Source organism: Lycium barbarum, chromosome 7, assembly GCF_019175385.1.
Source record: "Lycium barbarum isolate Lr01 chromosome 7, ASM1917538v2, whole genome shotgun sequence".
Classification (NCBI taxonomy): Eukaryota; Viridiplantae; Streptophyta; class Magnoliopsida; order Solanales; family Solanaceae; genus Lycium; species Lycium barbarum.
The window spans coordinates 52,652,262-52,677,412 of record NC_083343.1 but is presented as its reverse complement, the minus strand read 5'-3'; the positions used below and the strand labels follow the sequence as shown (position 1 = coordinate 52,677,412).

Here is a 25,151-nt window from a genome sequence, read left to right as displayed (position 1 = left end):
TCACTTGTTTTATGTTGTTGATGGCTTATAATCCTTGAAAACTTATGTAATAAATGTAAAGAGATGTTTTAGAGAGAAGGATAAAATGTGGAAATGATTTCATGAACTTGGCTTCTTATTTAATAACCCATCACTGATCTGTCGGGTTCATAATACGGTCCATTATATCAGTCCACTGAACTTATTCTCGTCACTTCGATTGATCTCCGATCCTTATGGAACCTTCTTAACACTTGTTTAATACTTCATTAACAATCTAAGGGACGTTATAACTCCTTCCCAAAACGCCCTCAAGTCATCATTAACCCGTTACTCGTATTTCCACTAGCTCATTCACTTGCGTACCAACGGAAGATTTTCCGAGGTGTAACAAAAGCGAGACCTTCAGTTCAATTTTTTTCCTTTTAGTTCATCACTTGTGGTCTTCAACTCGTCACCTCGTGTAATTATCATATGCTCCAAAATATATCACCTTTAGCCCAGTTTCCCATTGTTTGTCTTTATCGTACCTATACAAATGAAATATAACGACATAAGTTCAAATACGACAATTTCATCATAGGTTAAGAGACAAAAGTCATGAGAATAGGATGTAAAATGACAAGAAACATAGATATTTGTGCCAAATATCAATGTTTATACGTTAAAAATATACACTATGTATATATGCGTGTGTATACAAACACGTAGGCCTTTCTTTTTTATTTTGGCCAGGTCTAGCCTAATAAGGATTAACTTGGCCCAACATCAAAAATAAAAATACTCCCTCTTCAACCAAACGACCCCTTAAACCATTCTCCATCAGGCGGCTAAGCCTAGCGCTGCCTTCGTTTCCTCTCTCTATCTTTCATGATGTCCTAATTGCTGTTTATGGCAAATATTCAGGCCACCAGGCCTTTCCATGGCCGAATGTGGCAAAGCAATTAATGCTCCATTCATAATCCGCCTTCTTTCCACCAAATAAAGCCCAAATACGGTATATCTCTCCCCTCTTTTTAGTTTTAACTCATTTTATAGTCAAACACTGCATTTCCTTAATGAATTTTGTTGTATTTCATTTTGAAGCCTTGATTCCTATCGGCTTGTAAAGTTATGAACTGGATCGATCAAAACTGGATAAAATCCATCCGTATATCTGATGTTTTGTCCAAATCGTAGCCGAAGGATGTAAACTCACGCATAAAATTTCTAGATTTGGACAAAGTCCCACTTCAAAATTGTAGAGGTTCTATCAATTTGGGGTTCTTATAAATAGGACTCCATTTCATCACAAAAAAAGGAGAAGAAGGCACGAAACCCAGATTTTGAGCATTCACACTCGAAATTAAAGTTATTAGAAAAACGTTTTAGACTTAGCCTTGAAATTGAGTCATTAGTTTAAAAAAATTGCTTTTGTTTCACTGTGTGGTGGTTGAGGAGGGGATTGGAAGCACAAAAGAACTTTCAAATCCATTCTTAATCAAGGCTGCACTCAAAAAAGCTAACTATTTATCTTGTTATTCCTTTCTTTTAATTTTTAGTAGCATCCTGTGCAATTAAGCATTATGCTTAGTTTAAGAATTAGTTTAGTTAATTTCCTGTTTATTTTGGGTTTCTTGTTAGCTTATTAGCTTTGCATTTATTTGTTAATCCTGAGGATTTGGCCTAAATGTGATATGCTTAGCCTGTGTCTGTTTGGTTTTGATCCATGATGTTCTGCTTACACAAACATGGATTAGTCAAAAGGTTCTAGAGTCAAGGTTAAGACTGAAAATAAAAGGTTTGATTTCAACTTTGGTTGTGGTTATTGTAAATAGCTTAAAATGGTTTGTCAACTAGCAATTTGGGTTAAAAGACTATAGTATCATCTAGCTAAAGCTTACATATATGACCTAATCACATAGACATTTAGAAAACCATAGACTTAAATGTTTTGTCTGAACTAGGTCTACCTTTGCCAATTTAACTTGATAGTATTAATCCGAGTTCAAGAGGCTAAGAGTAGAATTGCTATGAATGTTGAAACCTATTTTTATCTACATTGTTTCCCTTGTGTTGCATTCAACCAGTTTTGCTTGATCTTTTTAATGGTTTGAGGCATTCTTAGTAAGACTTTGATATGTGCCTTTGATCTATCTAAATTGTTATTATGATCTGTTTGTAGCTGCCTATGAAAAGTGCTATCTAAATGTTTAAATCCATGATTAGAAGTGATGAATTAAGGAAGGACAAGTGGTGTCTTTATCTTGTCTCAACAAGTTAAAGGGATGGTTTTTCTTTAAGGATGAAACTGCTCATGTCTATATTTGTCTAATAGAGGTAAACTTGGGACTGTCTTAATATGAAGGGACAACTAAGAGATTAGAGCCTTAGGAAAGAGATAAAACAACTAGAAAAAGTCTTTAGATAACAAGATAGCATGATTTTAAGGATAGTACTAATCTTATCCCAGTCCTAAAGGTCTTTAGTGGTTGTCACTTGGCTATAGGGCGGGGTAAAGGGTTGAGTACACTCTGAGGGGGCAAAGACTGGCATAGAATAGATTAGGGGTGATAACAACCTTGGACTGCCTTCCTCTCCCAGAGAAGGGTCTAGGATAAAGGCTGGGGTGATGACCAGCCTTGTACTGCTTTCTCTCTACTAAGGTGAAGGTCTAGAAAAAGGATTGGGGTGATGAACAACCCTGTACTGCTTCTTCTTAAGTCCTCAGAGTCTCCCCTAAGTCTCATTTTTAAGGTCATGGGACACATTAAACCCTTTATTTAACTAGGAAGAGATTAGTAACATCCAAGGGAATTTTGATTAGGCTGCCTCCTTAAAATCAAAGAAGATTAAATAAGCAAGGTCCTTCAAGTTTTGCCTAGTGTAAAAGTGATTGGAATAGTCTCTTTTTGGATAGTCTTAAGATAATATGGTTTTCTAAAACTGTCCCACTTTTAGTTTGATTTATCTAATGATAGTATGAAGAGTTTATGTGTATGAATGGCCATGTTATAAACCGCTTGACATGCGAAGTATTTTTAAGGACACCTTGGAGAGAATAAGATTCGGAAAGAATCAAGTTACACTTGATTCAAGTACTGCTCTATCTCAAACAAAAGGCTGTAATGACAGGCCCAGCAAGTTCATGGGGTGAAAATTGCTATATTTATGCACTAACCTAATTCTTTCTCTGATTAGGACAAGGGATTTGGTCCAATAAGTAAATCTGTTTTTCCTCAAAACGGTTTTCAAATGATTTTTGTTCCAATAAGATCGGTCCTAATTCACTTATAGTGTCTGATCTCCAAAAACATGAAAAAGTGGTAGTAAGAGTCTTGTGTAGATTTGACATTAGTTCAACATAGGGCTGTGGATTGATTCAAGGTCTTCTCCTGTTTTTCATGACATGGCATATGTCTTTAGATTGCAAAAATGGCATTAAATGCACTTGTTGGTAGCTAAATGTTTTATTATATGTTATGATACCTATTTGAGTTTTTGTTCACCTGTTTAGACTTATTAAATGTTATAGTTGTTGCTGTGGTTATTTGCATCAAGTTTTAGGACCTATTTGACTCATTTGAGACTGTACATTCATACTATGCAATTCTGAAGTATGTTGGGCATCCTGTTGGTTATGTTGGAGTCTAGATTAGGACTTAGGTATTGCTTGGCATCAAGGTGATAAATCAGAATGGATTTGGTGATTAATAGAGTCAAAGGCTCAAGGGAAACTTGGAAAAAACTTGGAGCTTCTTGCAACCCAGTTCAATACAGTTAACTTAAGTTAATGACTGATAATGCTAATTGAATCATAGGAATAAGGCAATACTTGGAGGGATTAGAGTTGTTTTGACCCAGTCTGCTGTAACTTAATCAGGATAAGAAAAAGAGTTGAATTAGATTAGTTGAAATGGGCGGGTTAGTTAATGTTTAAGTTTAAAAAATAAAGGTGTATACATAATATATACATGGGATTTACAAGACTTAGTCCTTTATGTAGGGGATAGTTGGGTTTGTCAGATGTATACCAGGTATACACGTCTGATATACATGTCAAAGTGTACATCGAATGGTATATCACATGCATATATATGTATACAAGGATAAAATCATATAGGATTCCCACGAGCTTAAACACTTGGAGTCTATTAGCTTGAATATAATGTCCAAACTTCTAAAATAAACATAGAAAGGCCCATTTCAGCCTTAGGTTAGCACAAATGGGATAAAATTTGGGCCTGTTTCCTTGGCCTGAGTAGGAGTATAAGATATGTGTGTGATTTTTTGGGCTTGCTGGCCCACTTCTTGAATTTGTTTTTTTGACAATATTGCAATCTGATACTGTTATATGCTTTGTGATATATGTTTATATATACACTTGTGTTTAGTTTCATTTTTGAAAATGATAAGTACAATAAATAAATTCTAACCGGTTTCCCTTTTTCTCTTCTCCTCCTCCACTGCATAGCAACTTCGGCCGGGTCAGACCTCCCTGTTGGGCTATGGCCCAACAGGCCTTTATTTCAACAAAACAGTCCAGTGAAGTCGTGGACGGGAAGCTAATATTGAACGTGATTGCATGAAGTCACATCCATTGGTGCAAATGGCCAACTAGGGGTTTGATACACCCCTAGCCTGTCCCTTCTCTTTATTCATATTATTTCAGTTATATTTATGTGTTGTATTGTATTTATGAAGTTCTAAAAACTCACATTGATATTGGGATCCTTTTGATTACGAACTAGCTATCTTAGGACAATGGTACATATGCTGTTTAGAAGACTTTTAAGTCCCAAAAGGATTTTCAGAACCCCGATTCAAACGTAACGGTTTTAAAAGACTCAAGAGTAATAAAACGACTTTGGTGAATACTAGTTTAAACAAAAAAAATAAATCAAAGGATTGTTGAAACCATAAAGCGTTATGGCCCTTTTTTAATCGGATCAGTGTTAAAAAGGGATAGAGGATATGTTTTACACAAATTGGAACGAGTTTTTGGACTGGAAATAACATAAAGGATAAAGGATTTTTAGGCCTAAGCCCAACAAAAAAAGCAAAGAGCTTTTGGGTTATGCCCGAGTCAATTTAAAGGAAATGTAATAGGATTTTGGGCTAGGCCCAATGGAAACCCCCTTTTTTATAAAAATTCGAAATGTGGGCCAAGGACCAAACATTTGAATTAAAACCTGTTTTCATGTATATGTATATACGGATCTAATAAGGATAAAATCAAACCATTTTATAAACTCGGCTTATTCGAATAGATAAGACACATTTATAAATGCCAAGTTTTATGAATAGGATATTCTGGCGTATTATATGAATTTACTCGAATAAAGTGTAGGGATTACGCATGGACATAGAATAAATATATACCAACTTATATATATATATATATATATATATATATAAACACACACACATACTAAAACTGGAACATTTTGGTAAATTTCCTAAAACAAAATATACTATCCTTATATATATATAAAAGGAGACTATTCTTATGCGGATATCATAAATCCAATCTAAAATACCCTATATATAAAGGGGATATATTTAATTCTATTTAAAAACCTAGTGATATGCCAAAATGACAACCTTTTTATAAATATAGAACACAAACACAAAATAAATAGTTCATCCAAATATCATACACTGGAATTCGATGGTCAACCATATAGTACGGATCCTTAATACTAGGGTGTCTAATACCTTAGCTAGGGGATCACCAAAACCCTTACCTAGAACTTTGGATTATAAATTTTTCCACGGTGTTTGAATAAACCCTTTGAACCCAGTTTTCCTAATTTCCTAAAAATTAAGTGGCTACTCTTTTTCAAAACAAGTCCGAAAGAGCACCAACAAGTTCTTAGTAGCTTTCTCAGAGCTATCCCCGCCCACAAAATGTGAATCGTAATGGAGACCACGTCAATATTATACACCTATATACGACTATCATACAATATTATATACTATTTTACAAAAACTAACTCCAACACCACCAATGACAACGACAACGGCAACAGCCACCAATCATCGCCGGAGTTCGGTTCTCTGGCCAACTCCAACACCACCACCAGATTTGAGAGAGAGAGAAACTTCCAAAAAAAACCACCAACCACACCACCACCAGTTCTGATATATTGTTGCTGCCAAACGCACACGCAAGTATACGCGGTCGTACAAGTAATATAGGATTTTTAAGTCCAGATATATATCCCACAGAGACTTATGATTAACTGTTTACTAAATTAAACTATTGCTAATTATCTAAACAAGAACTAAAATCCAAAGTGATATTTATAAACTAACTAAAACTGAAACAAAACAAATGATGAGCTTTAACCCAGAAAGAGTGGATTTTTATCGGAGAAGAGATAGATCTAGGGCTATGACCACTAACAACCCAGTTGAGCCTTCAAATCGTTCTACCTACGGGTTACTAGTTGACGGGTTAATTATTACTTTATGAGTATCTTCCGAGTTGATCACAAGCCTGTAGATGCTACTATAACGCCTATATTCCTATGGTTGCCAGAGGTAACAAGAACGCATTTACTTCTCCGTATTCAACTAAGCAAGGCTAAAGGGTATATTCCTATCTTCATTAGCAAAATGATTAATCGAACAAGCTCTATTTGTTCTTATTACGCATGCAAATTCCCTATCCCTAGTTCAATTCACACGCCACAGATAGTGTCTAATTAGTGATCAAGTAATTAAACAATTAAGACCAAGAATAAATAAATAACCCAAAGATGGAAAATCAATAGATAGAAACGATAATCAAACTTCAACTTTCATGTTTGTGTCAAAGCCCTAGAACTAAAAAGTTTAGCTTCACATAGACATGGAGGATCAACAACAAATCATCCGAATAAAAAAGTCAAAATAAATATTATAGAGAAGAGAAGATAAAACCCTATAACTCCGACCTCCACGGCGGCTCTAAGCTCTCACTATGTCAAAAGTTGTGAACTAAGGGTTTCAAGTTATCCAAAGTTATGTAAAAGCCGTGTAGGATATGTATTTATAGGGTACCAAAAGGCCTTTTTTTTTTTTCCGCATCCCTTTGGCACGCCAACTGTAAGTAAATTTTCTTGTGTCCTCCTTCACTGTGTAGGACTAGGAGTCCCACTTTCACATCGTCCAGCAACCCTTTTTTTCCTATTTTTAATCCTTCCTACAACAACCTTCCGTTGATACTTTATACCATAAACAAATTCCACCTTATATGTTAATTAATTCCCTCCCCAAATAATACAATAATTCAAGACTTCTCTTTTCCTTGTTGAGGTCGTCTTCAATATTCACTTGGACTTTCCTCTAGCAATATCCTTGGCAGTTGCAGCTTCAACTTTTCGTCGTCCAATTTGTTTTCTGCTTTCTTAATTTCTAACACATTACTTCATTTTTCTCCAAATCTTCTCATTCTCGCGGTGCTTTATTCCTACAAAATGAAATTATAATACTAAGCACAAATTAAAAATACTAGAATGTGAGGCAATAATGGCTAATTATATGCATTTTTGGCCGAACATCATATATATATATATATATATATATATATATATATATATATATATATATATAGAGAGAGAGAGAGAGAGAGAGAGAGAGAGAGAGAGAGCAGCCACTAGCCACACCACCACCAGACTGGTCGACGAACTCTCTTTTTGACCTTTCCGGTGGTGCTGACCGGTGGCGGCTACAGTAGATGTCGACTATTATGGTCCGGTGAAGAAGAGAAAGAGAGGAGGAGGAGGGAGTGGGTCATTTTTTGTAAGATTTAAAAATATTGGTCAATTTTGATATCATTGTTACCCTAATTAATATAGGGGGCAATTATCTCTTTTATTAATTCCACATATACACTTTCCTCTTTTATCTTTTTTTCTCCTTCTATTCAACGATCCAAATTCACCTCCAAGAAGTTCTTGAGAAAACCTTTAAAAGGGAAGAAGAAATAAACTTGTATTTATCGCTCCGTTGGTCTCAATTTATGGGGCACTTTTCCGATTTAGAGATTCAAACAAGTCTTTCTTTGACAGTAATTTTTTTATATAAATTTTAAATATTTTTAATTATCAAGTAGTGTGACTTATAGTTGTTAGATCCATACTTTTATATGTTAAGTTTCCTCATGAGTTGGATTCTATAGATTCAGAGAGCGGAGTGACCTTCGAGGTCATATGGAATTAGACATTTCTATCTTGAGTGTATAAGAGTTTATGATCATGTTTAATAGGTATTGGAAGGTTCTGGGATTAAGCGAATCGAAGAAATTAAGTTTGTCGAAACTTTGGGAAAATTTGGTAGAATTTTGGACAGGATTTTTGGTCCAACTCTGGGGAAGTATATCTTCTAGCATATGAGGAGCTATCGAATGCATAACCTATGCAGATTCAAGTTCATAGACTTTTCTTTCCAATGCAACCGATAGAACACAAATTCTAGAAGTACGGTGCAAAATACCGGCATATAAAAAAATATGATTTCAACTACGGACAATATTTTCCTTGGTAGAAAGGTAAATTTTTATACCGAGAATTACGACCAAGAAATACGTACCATATTTAAAAATACGGTCCATACTTTTTTGCCATATTTTTTGGTCAGCCGCATTTGTTTTTTTATATATATATTTCGTATACTTATCCTTTTAACTCATTTTCTCATTTCCCCTGATCTCCAACACTCTAGAAGACCCTCTCCACCATATCTAATTCATTCCTAAAAAAAATCAAGAATCAAAAGAAAAGATTAAGTGTTTAAAGATGCTAAAGTGATCATGGAAACTTGTTTCTCCTCTTGGTGGTTGTTTTGGAGGATACTTCAAGATGAAACACTCTTGGTATTGATGTGTTCTTGAGTTTTTAGGTAAGATTCTATCAAACTCCATGTTTACGAGTTTATATGATGATCATGTTAGGTTTGGAGGGAAAGGAGTTGGAGGAAAGGTTCAAATATGGATTTGAGGTTATGTTGAGATGTAATTTAACCTTGAGTCATGTTGTAAATATTTTTGTGAGTTAAAACCTTGATATAAGGATAGTAGTTGGTGTTGTGGTTGCATTGAGGATGTTATACTTCGTATAATTGGAAGAAGAAAGGGTATAAGTGTTTTATACATAGCATATTGGGCTGCTTTGATATAAATCTTGGAGTGAGTAGTGATATGGAATTAAAGAGACTTATATGATGTTGTTGTTATGTTGTCGACTATTAGGTGTACTATGGTGACTAAGAAGATTGGAATACTAGCCCGACAGTCTCATTGTGGGATTTTTTTATGACTTGAGGTATGTTCAGGTTAACTTTCCTTCTTTTGGCATGATCCTTATGAACGAAACGTCAACGTAACGCTACTCCATAATGACTCTATTCTTAGTAGCTAGGGATGTTCCATGTTTATTCATGTTCTAGAATGTTATCCTCAGTAAGTCCTTCTTCAGATTTAGTATGATTCCGAGATTCACTTGCTGATGTAAATGCTATCTCATAACGATGTTCGGAGGGGTAACGACCTTACGTCACTCGGACAGATTCAAGATGTACTATTATCATATTTATGCCTTACAATATATACATGTGCAGACCTATGACCCCTCATACATTATACACGCGTATATTACATATATATGTATGGCGTATGAGGAAGGTGACGACGTTATACACACACTACCAACTGATCAGCTGGTCACATGATGATGACGATCCCCGCAGAGGCGGATATGAAATGATGGGATTCCCATATATGCTTTACAGGAATTATATACGCATATAGACATGTATGACCTCATGCATGCATGCACAGTATTGTCACGACCCAATTTCACTAAGTCGTGTTGGCACCTACCTTTCCCACCTCGGTAGGCGAACCCTTACTCAATACTCACAATTTATAGAAGATAGCGAAAGAAAGAAAAATAATGAAGTCTCACAAATATAATATCAATAAGTGCGGAAGTAAAAGAAATCCACCCAGTATCTGGTCTGGTCATACAAGAGCATCTAATTAAATACTACAAGTCTGAATAATAATAATACATCAATAGTCTCAAAATCATCTCTTAGAACGGAAAACAAGGCATAATAATAGAATGAGTCTTCGGGGAGCGAACGCCCTCATGATCACCCTGAGAGACTCGAATCAGCAATCCTCGAATATAAGCCACGAGGGGTAGAAGTAGATTTATCCAGGTACTTTGCATTCATAAAAAATGCAGCAAGTGCTGGTCAGTACAAACAACAAGTACTAGTAGGTATCATAGGTCGTCCTGAGTGAGCTAACATGTATACAGAAAGTAAATGAAAGATAGGCATGCTCACAATCAAGTACAGGTATAATTCAGTCCCATCAATAACTATCAAGTCCTCAAGTATCAACAATTCACATAAGCATTCATACCGTAAACTACCAACAAGGTTCAATAACCAATCTAGTCTATAGTGAAGTACCTAAACTTGAGTATTCCAATCTCATAATTTCTGATCAAGTCTATTGTTAAGCATCTAATCTCAAGTGTTCCAAGCATTCATCATAACAAGTAAAATATTCCATCAAGTATCCGATCAAGTATCCACAACACAATAGCAATCCAATCACAATGATGATAACAAGTGCAATGCAATGCAATGATATAGATGATAAGAATGCAATGGCTATATATCAATACCATGTAAACACATGCCTCAAGCGGAACATCACGTCTTGACGGCCATGACCTATTGGGGACCCATGAAGTCCATGTACTATGTCGCTCTGTAACACACAGCCTAGGGATGACCTTTCCACCCTCACGCCTGTTGACCATCCCCTATCGCACAATATAGAATGGTCACGCAATTAGTACAAAACCTCCCATGTATTTCAAAAACAACATAGGCCACATCTTCATCCCCAGCCAAATGTGTCTTATAGATATATATTTATATATATCCAAGATGAGTGTTTAATGTATGATTCAATTATGCAGATGACAACAACAAGATCTTTTATCAACACTTATTCCGCTCCGAAAAATGACCTCGGATCACTGACTATCATCTCTCTTTCATGCCCTCCGGCAAAGACGGTTACACCTCTCGTCTCTGTAGTAGTAGAACCTATGGGTTCCTAGCCGGGTATGCCCAAGGAATAGAGAACCGAGCTCGAGTTTTGAGATAGGAAATGTCTTACCCCATGTACAAGAGTACCAGTATGTGTTCCGGGTAATTTACAGAGTTAGAAGCTGAGCGAATCAAGTCGACACGATCGAAACTGAATAGAAAAATCTGCAGGACACCAGTAAGTGTCGACGGGTCATCGACATATTCAACAAACCGTCGACGTGCGGAGTTGATGGGATCTCGCAGCTATGCATTTGCAGGCGCAGGTCGACGGGCAAGTTGACGAACCGTCGACATGTCGATGGGCCATCGACCAGCTCGTCAAACCGGACCGCTGTAGCCTTTTTGGCATCCAAGTATAAATATGTCGGTCACAGCTTCATTTCATATTTTTCTCCTTCCAAATATCAGAAAACCCTAATATATTCTCTCCCAATATTTTCCATCATATTAGTGAGGATTTAATAAGTCTCGGACCCTGTAAACCTGAGATGGTAAAGAAGAAAGGTTGCTTCTAGGGTTTCTTCAAGTTGTGGAGTTTAAGGAGTTGAAGTTGAAGTGATTCTTGGGATTCTTGACCCCTCAAGGTATTTAAATGATTTCTACCTTTGTATTTAAGTTGCGTATCAAGAGTTTTAGTGATTCTAAGTAAAGAGGGGGTAGTTGTGAAAGTGGTAGGTTGATGAAAGACAAAATAGTGACTTAGGGTTGTTTTAAGAGATGATTGGGGATGCATTTGAATATATTTTGATATATAGTTGTTATTGTTGTTATGGTCAGTATTAAAGTGAATGAGAAGTTAAAGGGTTGTGAAGCTTATGAGAGAAATATTTTCCATGATTCGTTAAGCTCTCTATGCATCTAAAAGAGGTTAGCAAGTAAAGTACCTAGTCAAATAAAGGTCTATGTTATCTTAATTGTAGATTTACAAGTCGAGATGTAAGAGTTGGAAGATTTGATGTACGTCGAGGTATGTTAAGGCTATTCTTTCCTTCTTTTGGCATAATCCTATGATATGATCCAATAAGCGAGTAAGCGAGTCCATATTACTCTACTCTTAGAAGCATTAGAAGTGTTTCAGTTTTTAACATTCATGCGCCCCGTTATGATTATTCCTTCTGTTCATGGGTCCAGTTTTATGTATGCAGTTATTCGTGCATTGCGTTCATTCAGATATATATATGTATGTTGACCCGTGACCAGAAGGCGTTATATACGCAAGTATTATACGTATATGGGATATGGAAAGGAGTTGGCATTATATACACATTACCACTTGATCAGCTGGTGCACTATGATGACGATATGAGAATCAGGCTGTAAGTATGGCAGCAATGTATATGATGATGACCGCAGAGAGGCCGATATGATATGAGAAAAGAGATAGGCGTTATATACTCGCATATATAAGGCGTTATATATGCACATATATATAGATTAATGACCTTCATTGATAGGGATGAGCATGTATATTATGCGCCCACAGAGGCATTGTTAGATAAACAGATTTATGCAGATACATGCAGATACTAGTTCATACAAGTACATGCAGTCAGTCATTTCAGCTTATGAGTTTAGATCTTGTCCTTGATTCCCATGTGTATATATATATGATGTTGCTCTTATGCTTTACATGCTCAGTACATTATCCGTACTGACTCCCCGTTGCTCGGGGGCTACGTTCATGCCCAGAGGTACTGGGAGACAGATAGATGGTTCGGCTCAGTAGGACCTTTAGATCTAGCAGTGGTCGGTACGCTCCATTCGATCCAGAGCTACAATCACATTTGGTATGCCCCTTTTGAGATGTGTATGCATATGGGTATGACGGGGCTCTGTCCCGTCCTTTCTACAGCTTTCGTTCTAGTAGAGGTCTGTAGACAGTTGTATGTAGTAGTCAGATGGTGTAGCCTTGTCGGCTTCTATTCTTTTGTGTACAGTATATGTAGCAGCCTAGCTGGCTTGCACTGTTCTTCTGCATGTTGTGTATATATGTATGTAGATTGTACAGAGTTCTGATGTTTCCTTTTTATGAGATTAGTTTGTGCCATTCATGGGCCTTTGATGTTCAGTATGTTTCAGATAAGTATTTAGGGGTGTTTGGTCGCTAGAGATCAGGCTCCCGTCACGGCTCATCGGGTTGGGTAGTGACAAAAGTGGTATCAGAGCAGTTCCGTCCTAAGGATGTCTACAGACCGTGTCTAGTAGAGTCTTGTTTATGAGCGTGTTGTGCACCACACTTATAAACAGGAGGCTACAGGACATTTATGATGATGTCATTCTTTCTCTCCTAGATTGTGCGATAGAGCCATGTGTTAGGCGTTCACTTTCTGATAAATTGTAATGATTTCAGTGATGCCTCCCAAGCAAGCTACAGCTGTCCAGAAGGGCAAGAAAGCCACAGGTGAGGCCACTAGTCGCACTCGACATGCCACGAGAGCCCAAGATGGGATTCAGTGTGAGGGGTCGTCTGAGACATCGCATGCACCGCCTCCAGCACCTGCCCCAGTTCCTCAGCCAAATGCACCACGCCATGATGTGCGGGATACCATACGGTTGTTGACTAGATTAGTAGCCATCCAGGCTCAGCAGCAGGGAGTTGGTGTTGACCAGGCAGATGGGACTGGTAGTTCGAGGGTTAAGACCTTCCTTGGGTTAGGTCCTCTAGAGTTTTCTGTGGTACAGCAGAATATGGACCCCCAGGATTTCATTAATGGTATGCAGAGGACTTTGAGGGTTATGTATGCGGATGAGGTCAAGTCCGTAGAGATGTCTTCGTATAGGCTATGTGATATTGTAGTACAGTGGTATCAGACTTGGGAGTTATCCAGTGGAGAGAATGCCGCTCCAACTATGTGGCGAGAGTTCGCAGATGCCTTTATCCGCCATTATTTGCCTCCTGAGGTCAGGCGAGCCCGAGTAGATAGATTCTTACGTATTGAGCAGGGCAGTATGAGTGTCCAAGAGGATTGCGTGTATTTTGATTCTATGGCCAGGTATGCTCCAGCCATGGTGGCTGAGATGGAGGATAGAGTTCATCGTTTTGTGGCTGGTCTAGGGCCACATTTGATTGATGCTTGTACGACTTCCGCATTACAGCCAGGCATGGATATCTCCCGTATACAGGCATATGCGCAGAAGTTGGAGGATCGCAAGCGCCAGAGGAGGACAGATCGTGATCGTGATCGTGACCGGGGCCATGGTAAGAGGTTCAGATCTTTTGATAGTGGGGGTGAGTTTAGAGGAGGACAGAGAAAACAACATTCTCAATATCCTTTCCTTTCAGCAGGGAGTGCATCTCCGCAGTTTCCAAGTCCGAGATTTGACCGGCCTCCTTATTCCGGAGCAGGCAAGAGTTCTAGAGCACCAGGCTCTCAGTACAGACCGGAGTCAGGCTAGATGGGACCCCCTTTGCTGCGATGTGCCAAGTGTGGCAAGTTACACGCCGGTCAGTGTCGACTGGGATCAGATGGTTGTTATGCTTGTGGCCAGCTAGGCCACAGGGTGAGGGAGTGCCCAATGAGGATCGGTACAGGTATGGTTCAGCCTACAGGGTCTGTGGCTATCTCATCTTCTGTAGTGCGCCCTTCAGGGAAAGTTTTTCAGACGCCAGTAGGGCGAGGTAGAGGAAGGAGTGGGGCGTCCAGTTCGAGCGGTCCTCAGCACTTCGTGTATGCATTGGCTGGTAGACAGGACTACAAGACGTCTCTTGATGTTGTTACAGGTGTATTATCGATTTCCTCCCGTGATGTTTATGCACTGATTGATCCAGGTTCCACTTTATCATACGTTACACCATTTGTTGCTGGCAAGTTTGGCGTAGAGCCTGAGTTGATCAAACCTTTCGAGGTGTCCACTCTAGTCGGTGATCCGGTTATAGCTAGGCGAGTATACCGAGACTGTGTTGTTATAGTTTGTGACCGCCACACCGTAGCAGGTTTGATTGAGTTAGATATGATTGATTTTAATATAATTATGGGCATGGACTGGTTAGCTTCTTGTTATGCTAATGTTGATTGTAGAGCAAAGATGGTTCGATTTCAGTTTCCAGGTGATCCAGTCCTAGAGTGAAAGGGCAATGCTGCTTCGCCTAGAGGTAGGTTTATTTCCTATCATAAGGCAGAGAAAATGATCAGAAAAGGGTATATTTTTGATCTAGTTCGAGTTTAAGATGTGCAAGCAGAGTTGCTGCCTCTTTAGTCTGTTCCTCTGGTTAATGAGTTCCCAGAAGTGTTTCCAGATGAGCTTCCAGGCATTCCCCCAAAGAGGGTGATTGATTTTTCTATTGATCTATTGCCAGACACTCAGCCAATATCTATTCCTCCTTATAGGATTGCACCTGCGGAGTTGAAAGAGTTGAAAGATTTGCTTGAGAAGGGCTTTATCAGGCCTAGTACATCACCGTAGGGAGCGCCGGTGTTATTTGTGAGAAAGAAGGATGGTTCCTTACGAATATGTATCGATTATAAGCAATTGAATAAAGTGACTGTAAAGAATAAGTATCCGCTCCCAAGGATTGATGATTTATCTGATCAGTTGCAAGGCGCCAAGTATTTCTCGAAAATAGACTTGAGGTCAAGATACCACCAGGTTAAGGTGAAGGAAGAAGACATTCCGAAGACGACATTCCAGACTAGATATGGCCACTATGAGTTCCGTGTTATATCGTTCGGGCTAACTAATGCCTCAGCCGTATTCATGGATTTGATGAATCGTGCATTCAGACCCTTCCGAGATTTGTTCGTGATTGTGTTTATAGATGATATTCTAGTTTATTCTCCGTCAGAGGTCTGCCATACGGAACATCTGTGAATAGTGCTTGGAATTCTCCGGGGTAAGGACTGGTATGCAAAGTTTTCTAAGTGTGAGTTCTAGTTGAACTCCGTGGCTCTTCTGGGTCACATTATTTGAGAGGAAGGCATCAGAGTGGATGCCTAAAAGATTGAAGCTGTGAAGAATTGGCCAAGGCCCACGGCACCAACGGAGATACGTAGTTTCTTGGGCTTGGCAGGTTATTATAGAAGATTTGTAGAAGGATTTTCCTCTCTTTCAGCCCCATTGACCAAATTGACCCAGAAATGAGCTAAGTTCCAATGGATAGATGGTTGTGAGCAGAGTTTTCAGACGCGGAAGGATAAGCTAACTTAAGCACCAGTTGTGACTCTTCCAAAGGGAGCAGATGGCTATGTGGTATACTGTGATGCTTCTGGTGTTGGATTGGGCTATGTATTGATGCAGCATGGTAAGGTTGTCTCTTATGCTTCCAGACAGTTGAAGAAGCACGAGAAGAATTATCCAAAGTTAGCGGCAGTGATTCATGCCTTGAAGATATGAAGGCACTACTTATACGGTGTCCATGTTAACATCTATACTGATCATAAGAGTCTCCAATACATCTTTACGCAGAAGGATTTGAACTTGCGTCAAAGGCGATGGTCGGAGTGGTTAAAATATTATGATATAGATATTCTGTATCATCCTGAGAAGGCGAATGTAGTTGCCGATTCCCTCAGTCGTAAATATATAGGTAGCTTATCGCACGTGTCGCAAGAGGGAAGAGAAATGGTCCGTGAGGTTCATCAATTTGCTAGCCTCGAAGTTCGATTAATAGAGTTAGGTGATGCAAGAGTTATTGTTCAAGACACAGCGGTATCATCCTTGGTAGTTGAGATAAAGGAGCGTTAGTATGAGGATCCTGTTCTAGTTCATTACCGAGATACAACCCCTCAGAAAGAAAAGACACCCTTTGTGATCACAGGTGATGGAGTACTCAGATATCGAGGTAGATTGTGTGTCCCTAGTGTTGCAGGACTCCGTCAGCAGGTTATGGGGGAGGCACATTACTCCCGCTATTCTATTCATCTAGGCTCAACAAAGATGTACCATGATCTTAAGGAAGTTTATTAGTGGGATGGTATGAAAAGAGATATAGCAGAATTTGTCGCTCAGTGTTCGAATTGTCAACAGGTCAAAATAGAACACCAGAAGCCTGAAGGTCTATTACAGGCTATGGAGATTCCACCATGGAAGTGGGAGGTAATTAATATGGACTTTATTACAGGGTTGCACCGTACTCAGCGGAAGTGTGATTCGATATGGGTCATAGTTGATAGGCTCACAAAGTCATCTTATTTTCTGCTTGTCAGAACTACTTATGCAGCCGAGGATTATGCGAGGCTTTATCTTAAGGAGATTGAACGACTCTGTTATGTCCCGTATTTTCGTATAACGGGAAATCAAGAAATAAATAAGACTTGTGTGTGTTGAGGAAATAATTTGATTCAAGTTGCTATGCTCATGTTGATTATGAAATCATTGATGTCAAGACCTCGGGGAAGGCCGAGGGTAAATTTGGAATTTTAGAAATTAGTTTCGGGAATTACAAAACGGGACATTTCACGAATTGGGCCAAGTTTGGACAACAAGGAATTGAAGCCCAAGTCCTTGAAGAGGCCGGCCAAGGGGGGCAAGCCCAAGCCCATTTCATTAAGGTCATGTGCTATGCACATGACCTATGAGTGGATATATATCAAGCACACTTGGAATTATCAAGAATTTAATCAAAAATTCAAGAACACAAAGAAAGAGGGGTTTCGGCCACTAGAGAGAAAAAGAAAGAAAAATTTCCAAGCTTGATTGTTGATCCAAAAATATCAAGTTTTACATAGTTGTGGAGTACTCAAGACGCTCTCCGACTTGATACAAGTAGTTTGGAGAAAGAGCGACGTTCCGTTGGTACGCAAGTGAATGAAGTAGTGATGAGTACGAGCGTACGATGTTTTCGCGAGTAAAAAATAACATTTGATGACCCTAAGTGAGATTCCGAAGGCAATCGCAATAACAGAGAGGTTATGTTCCATAATGAATAATTATAGGTTTTGGAAATGTGAAAAGTTGCAAGTTTGCATTCTGGCTAGTTGGTCGTAAAATGAAATACGGACCGTAAAGTGGTATACGGTCCGTAAACTGCCATGTCGTATTTTGGCTTCCGAAACTTCAACTTTCTGCCAAATGAGCAAAATGGTTAAAAACGACCCAAAATACGGACCGTAAAGTAGTTTACAGCCCGTAAAATGTGTCCGTAAATCACCACATCTCAGTTTGAGTTTGTGATTCTGATATGATTAAATACGACCACGAAGGATGGTCCGTAAACTGGAATACGGACCGTAAACCAAGTTTACGACCCCGGTGCACTTCAAATCAGATTTTTAAGTCATTAAATAAGGGGACCAAGGCTTATTTCATTTCACTTCTACATCAAACCCCTTCTCTCTATAACATCTCTCTACATATATTCCACAAGAATTCAAGAATATTTGGTGATCAACAACATAAATCAAGGGAATCAAGTGTAAGAAAAACCATCAAGATCATCCAAGGTCAAGAAATCCAAATGGAGATAAACTAGGGTTTTTCTCAAGTGGAGTATTATCAACTAAAGCTTGTTCCTACAACATTTAAGGTAAGATTCATGATATTTCTATGTTGTTCAAGGTAGTTAAGAGTTGAAATACTTGGATTGTAGAAGGGTATAGAAAAATGGGTCATGAATATGGAATAGTGTCATTTTGAGAAATAGTATGAATTGAGCTATGGGTCTTGATGTATTGTGATGTAAATACGATAAAAATGATGTTGAAAACATGAGATGAACAATGTATGTAAGTCGACGTCGTGTGTGTTATGGCCATGGTTATGGATAATGTGAATGGGTAATGGCTATTGTTATGGCATCGTGAATTTATTATTGACGTTTGGGAGTTGAGATACGTTATGGAGGAGACGCTGTTCGATTTTCTCTAGCTTTAGTCATATATACTAGCTATCGATTCTAATGATAGTATGACTTCAATGAAGGTAGAAACGCTAGCATTGGAGGAGAACGTGCAAGTGTAGAATAGTGCAACGGAAAGGTATGTAAGGCTAACGCTTCTTTCATAAGGCATGGTTCTTTGGCCAAACATCTAAATCCTCTATACGAGTATGTTGTCTTTCAAATGATTTGATCTTCCGAGCTTGTAAGCTCATGATTCTTGATACGCTACGATTGTACTAAGTTCCTCGCATGATGAGTAGGCATATTAAGGTAGATGAAATGAATGATGATGATAGTGATAATGGTATTGATGATGGCTATAATGATAATAACGATGATGATTATGATAATGGGGTTAAAAGTAAAGATGCTTATGAGCTATTGTGTATATGTATGATTATTATGGAACACCGAGCTTATATGGCCGGGTAGTATATGTATAGATGTATATGTATGTATATTTACGTAACGCGCGCACACCACTGCAGTTGGGTATGGACAACATTGAGCCTTGGTAGGGCCAGGTACGTGTAACACTGAGCCTTGGTTGGCCAGGTATGTATGATCACCGAGCCTATATATGATCGGGTACGTGAAACACCAATCCTACGTGGTCGGGTATTTTATATAAGGATATGTATGAAACACCGATCCTACGTGGTCGGGTATGCTATGTAAATGCTATGTGTATGACATGATTATGTATATGATATGAATACGAATATGATATGACCATGTATATGAATGTGAATAAGGGCATGTATATGAATACGAGCACAAATATGGTACCGGTATTATGGTGGGGTACGGATAGTGATGTATGTACACAAATACGTATTAGCAAGGGAAAGTTCCTATGAAAGGCAAGTAAGTGCATATGACGATGATATTGCCATTTCCCATCCTATGCTATTTCTTATGTTGCTATCTCTGCTTTTATATTGATATTACCTATGCTTTACATACTCAGTACATTCTTCGTACTGATGTCATTTTGTTTGTGGACACTGCGTCATGCCCGCAGGTGCACAGGGAGACAGGCTTGATCCATAGCGGTATTCTTAGAGACCACCTAGCAGAGCTCCATTTCATTCGGAGTCATAGCTTTTGGGGTACTCATTCTTTTGTGTACATAATTATGGGCACAGCGGGGTCCTGTCCCGCTCATGTGATATGTTATACTCTTCTTAGAGGCTCATAGTCACTTGTATATGGTTAGATATGTCTGGCCTTGTCGGCCCATATTTTGTATATCATTTTGATAGCCTTGTCGGCTCATGTACGTTGATGTGGCATAGATGCCAATCATTGTATAAAGGCATTGTCGTCCAATGGGACTGGTATGATGAACGAATAGATTTATATGTTTAATTGTATGCTCACCTAGATGTAATCACAAAAGTGAGTTAAGGGGTGCCCGGGTGGGTGATGTGGCGTGGTTTTACGCCACAATCGATGTTTTTTGACTCTAAGTTTTACTTGTTTTTAAGCAAGCCCATGTGATTTTACGTGGTTTTTAGTGTTTTTCAGGTAAAGGAACAGATTCGACACAATCACAGTTGAAGTGCAGAACCAGGTCGTAAAGTGATGTTTACGGTCCGTATTCTACAATACGGGCCGTATTCCATGGTCGTGTTTAAGGATAACAGAACCAGAAAGTCAAGCTGAGAAGATAGTGGTTTACGAGCTAGGTTTACGGACCGTATTTCAGTTTACGGTCCGTATTCCATCACGTATTTAACCAGTTGAGCATCTGGCAGAAAGTCGAAGTATCAGATGTTGAATTACGACCAAGCAGTTTACGGATCGTAAACCACTTTACGGTCTATATTTTGGAAGGATAAGTTGCACACAGCTGAGAGAACGAATTGGGCGTAAACCATGTTTACGGTCCGTAAAGTGATTTACGGACCGTATTTCATCATGACGGGACTGAAGTGCAAATTCTGTAACTTATGTATTTTCAAAACCTATAAATAGTCATTGTAGGGTTTTAATAGTCACCATTCAATATATTTTTGTCTCTTGACTTAGAACAAAAACATCTCTCTAGTTTTTGAAGATTCAAACATCAATTCAAGTATTACCAATTCTTTTTTTATTCCAAAGTAAGCATTTATGAATTCTTCAATTTCTTATTTCTTGTTCTTTGTCATGAGTAGCTAAATTCCCTTACTAGGGTTGTGAACCCAATGATGGGTGTTTTGTGATTGGGTGTTGTGATTGATATACACATAATGGATTATTAGGGTTTGATTATTCTTCATTCTTCATTCATAATTAATGGTTGCAAACATTGATTAAAGCCATAAACCCTAATTTATTTGGGAAAATAATTAGGGTTGGTAAGAATAATTAACAAGAACTTAAAGCTTTAAACTTTGTTTAATAAATTCACTTAGGAATAAGAGGAGTTTACTTGGCATGATTACTCGTTCTTCATAATCACTTTCTTATATTTGGGAAAATCATAGAAATATATAATCTTTATTTATGGGGAAATAGTAGAGATTCACATAGAGATTAAGTGCATTCATATAATGATCCATTACAAGTATATCAAGATCAATACCCATGATCATACACCCTATCTAACGGGGACACAACCTTAGTTTCTTTTACCATAAATAGTCACTAAAACAACAGTTTAGAAATTAGTCGTAGACAAAACCCAACTTTTACCAACATTATCGGATTAAGATATTAGACCTAGAACTTAGCATTTACGACTTTAGTAACCTTTTCACACCATATTCCCTGTGGGATTCGACCCCAACCTTGTTGGGTTACTATATTTGACAACGTCCGTGTTATACCAATAATAGGTGTAATTTGAGCGTATCAAATTTTGGCGTCGTTGCCGGGGAATACGGTTTTGAAATTACTAAATAGTGTTTGCTTTGATTAAAGTCTTTTGCTTATTCCATCACACCTTGTTTTCTACTCTGTGTAAACTAGGTGAACATGAATCAAAATCAGCAGAATCAGCGTGCTGGTAATCAGGTGAATCGGTTGAACAATCAGGCGAATGAATCTGATGATAAGAATATTTTTGCTGAACTCCTCCAAGAGGAGGACTATGCATCTGCTATTGTTCAACCTCGAGTTGGAGCTGCTACAGTGAAAATTGACTCATCTTTATACCAGCTGTTGAAACTTGAGGGATACTTTCGGAACTCTACCGAGAATGACCCTCAACGTCATTTGCAGAATTTTGTGGATGTGTGTGCTAATCATATCCAGAACAATGTTCCACAAGATGCTATTCGGTTGAGGTTATTCAAATATTCCTTAGTTGGGGAGGCAAGAACATGGTTCGAGAAGCTGCCCCGAAATTCGATTACTTCATGGGCAGAAATGGTACCTGTTTTTCTTACAAAGTGGTACCCCCCTAGCAGGAAGGCTGAGATTCGCGACAAGATTTATGAATTCAGGCAGCGACCGGGGGAACAACTATATGAATCCTGGGAGAGGTTCAAAGAGTATTTGCAGAAGAGCCCTAATCATGGTTTTCCGAAAAATATATTGATGGAGAAGTTCTACATAGGGTTAGATCCAGTGACACAGTCAGTAGCTAAGAATGTAGCTGATGGGTGTTTTATGAACATGACCTTTCGACGAGTGACCACCATACTTAACAAGCTGACAACTCATAATCAAGCTTGGCACTCAAACAATGCTGAAGTGGTACCATATGGTAGTGCTATGCTCCAGAATATAGTGAAGGAAAATCAGGATACCCAGCAAACATTGGCAGAGCTTGCAACAAATACTTCCTTGCTGACGAAGAAGTTCGATGAATCTCAGATCAAAAAAGTAAATGTTTGTGAGGATGATGTAGTTTTGCCAAAAGGGATGTACCATGCTCATGATGGTCCATTCCTTGATGGGCCACCCATGCAGGTTGAAGATGCCAATTATGTTAATAACTCTCAAGGGAGTTATCAAAGACAGAATTACCAAGGTGCCTATCAAAATTAGAATCAATGGAGACCTCAGCAAGGTCAAGGTGCTTACAACAACTCTGGGAACTACAACAATAACTATGGTGGTGCGAACCAAGGGAGCTACAACAACAGCAACAATTTTGGGAACAAGAGTTCCAATCCTTATATACCACCAAAAGGGCAGTCGACAGAGCAGGGTAGTTCAAAAGTTGAAGCAATGCTTGAGAAGATTCTGGCTAATCAATCGAAGTCTGAAAGGACTTTATCTGGGCTGACAGAGACAGTGGGTTCTCATACAGCAGCTATTCAGAAGCTTGAGTCGCAGATGAGGGATATATCCAGAGAGCATCACCCTCCTAAAAAGGGAGGACTTCCGAGTGACACTATTCCAAATCCCAAGAATGGGGGAGGCGGTATAGACCGCGCATTTGCCATCACTACTAGAAGTGGCAAAACAATACAGGGGGCTGCTGAGGAGGTGACTGATCTTGAGCAGATAAATGAAGAGAATGAGCTGCAGTCTGAAACACCCATTATTGCTGATAAGAGGCCTACTGACAAGAAGGTTGCTGATATTCCAGAGATGGTGAGAGAAGCTGATGACACAAGTAAGCAGGCTGTAAAAGGGGCTTTCCGCCCTTTGACACAGCTTTTCAAAGCTAAACCTCCTTTTCCTCAGAGGTTGGTAAAGAAGAATGAAGATGCGAAGTTTGAAAAGTTTTATGATCAGCTGAAGCAGTTATCTCTGAATTTTCCCTTCTTGGAAGTTGTCAAAGAGATGCCCGGTTTTGTGAAATATCTGAAGGAGTTGCTGACTAAGAAGAAGACGGTTCAACATGAAACCGTGAGTTTGACTCACACTGTGAGTTCTATTATCTCAACCACAACTGTTCAGAAAAAGGGAGATCCTAGGGCATTCACCATTCCTTGTTCTATTGGGTACCATGACTTTGCTCGCGCTTTGTGTGATAATGGGGCGAGTATTAATTTGATGCCCCTTGCTATATATAAGCAATCAGGTTTGGGAATGCCACGGCCGACTATGATGAGGTTGTAGATGGCTGATAGGTCTATCAAAAGACCTGTTGGGGTGGTTGATGATGTGATTGTGTGGGTTGGTGAGTTTTTGTTGCCCGCTGACTTTGTGATTCTTGACTGTGCTGTGTATCGGGACATTCATATCATTCTGGGGAGGCCTTTCCTTGCTACAGGGAGGGCTTTGATGGATTCTGAAAAAAATGAAATCAAGTTTCGAGTCAACAATGAAGAAGTGACTTTTCAGGCTAGCAAAGGGATGAAGTTACCAAGTGCTTATGAGAGCATTTCGGTAATTGATTCATTTGATGTAGTTGATGATGCAGTGGAGTTCAAAATGGAAGAAGAAAGCTTGGGTGAGGCTTTGGCTGGCATTCTGATGAATTTCGATGCTGAAGACATTGAAGGCTATGAGGAGACAGTTAACTCACTTGTTGGGTTGGGCTCATACACATACCACCTAAAGAAGCTGAGTCTTGATCTAGAAAATAGAACAACTCCTCCAGCAAAGCCTTCGATCATTGAGGCACCTAAGTTGGAGCTTAAGAAGCTCCCGTTACACCTGAAATATGAGTTCCTTGGTCCCGACAACACATTACCGGTGATTGTTTCAGCTTCATTGACTGAGGAGCAGATTGTGCAGCTTTTGGAGGTATTGAGGGAGTATAGGCGTGCTATTGGTTGGACAATAGCAGATATTCGAGGTATCCCATCTGGGATCTGTGAGCACAAAATTCAGTTGGAGGAGGGCAGCAAACCAAGTGTAGAGCATCAGAGGCGACTAAATGAGAATATGCAAGAGGTCGTCAAGAAAGAAATCATCAAATGGCTAGATGCAGGCATGGTTTTCCCGATCGCTGATAGTAAATGGGTGAGCCCGTTCCAATGTGTTCTTAAGAAGGGCGGCATTACTGTTGTGCCGAATGCGAAGAATGAGTTGATCCCGACCAGAACTGTCACCGGTTGGAGAGTTTACATGGATTATCACAAGCTGAACACAGCCACGAGCAAGGACCACTTCCCTATGCCCTTCATTGATCAGATGTTGGATAGACTAGCAGGGCGTTCTTATTATTGTTTCCTTGATGGTTATTCGGGTTACAATCAGATCAACATTGCTCTGGAAGATCAGGAGAAGACCACGTTCACTTGTCCTTACGGGACATTTGCATTCAGCCGGATGCCTTTTGGTTTGTGTAATGCACCAGCGACCTTTCAGAGGTGCATGATGTCAATCTTCTCCGACATGGTGGAGGATTTCTTGGAGGTGTTCA

General features: G+C 39.1%; 1 long non-coding RNA gene and 1 other non-coding gene across 2 annotated transcripts; one reads left to right on the top strand and one right to left on the bottom strand.

Annotated features, from left to right (window-relative positions):
- Positions 1-722: 722 nt before the first annotated feature.
- On the top strand, positions 723-4,705 carry LOC132603433 (uncharacterized). The gene is made up of 2 exons (XR_009568297.1): positions 723-976; positions 4,433-4,705. It is a non-coding gene; the product is annotated as an uncharacterized LOC132603433 (long non-coding RNA).
- A 17,596-nt stretch (positions 4,706-22,301) lies between these two features.
- LOC132604802 (small nucleolar RNA R71) lies at positions 22,302-22,407 on the bottom strand. The gene has a single exon (XR_009568900.1). It is a non-coding gene; the product is annotated as a small nucleolar RNA R71 (small nucleolar RNA).
- Between the last annotated feature and the right edge of the window lie 2,744 nt (positions 22,408-25,151).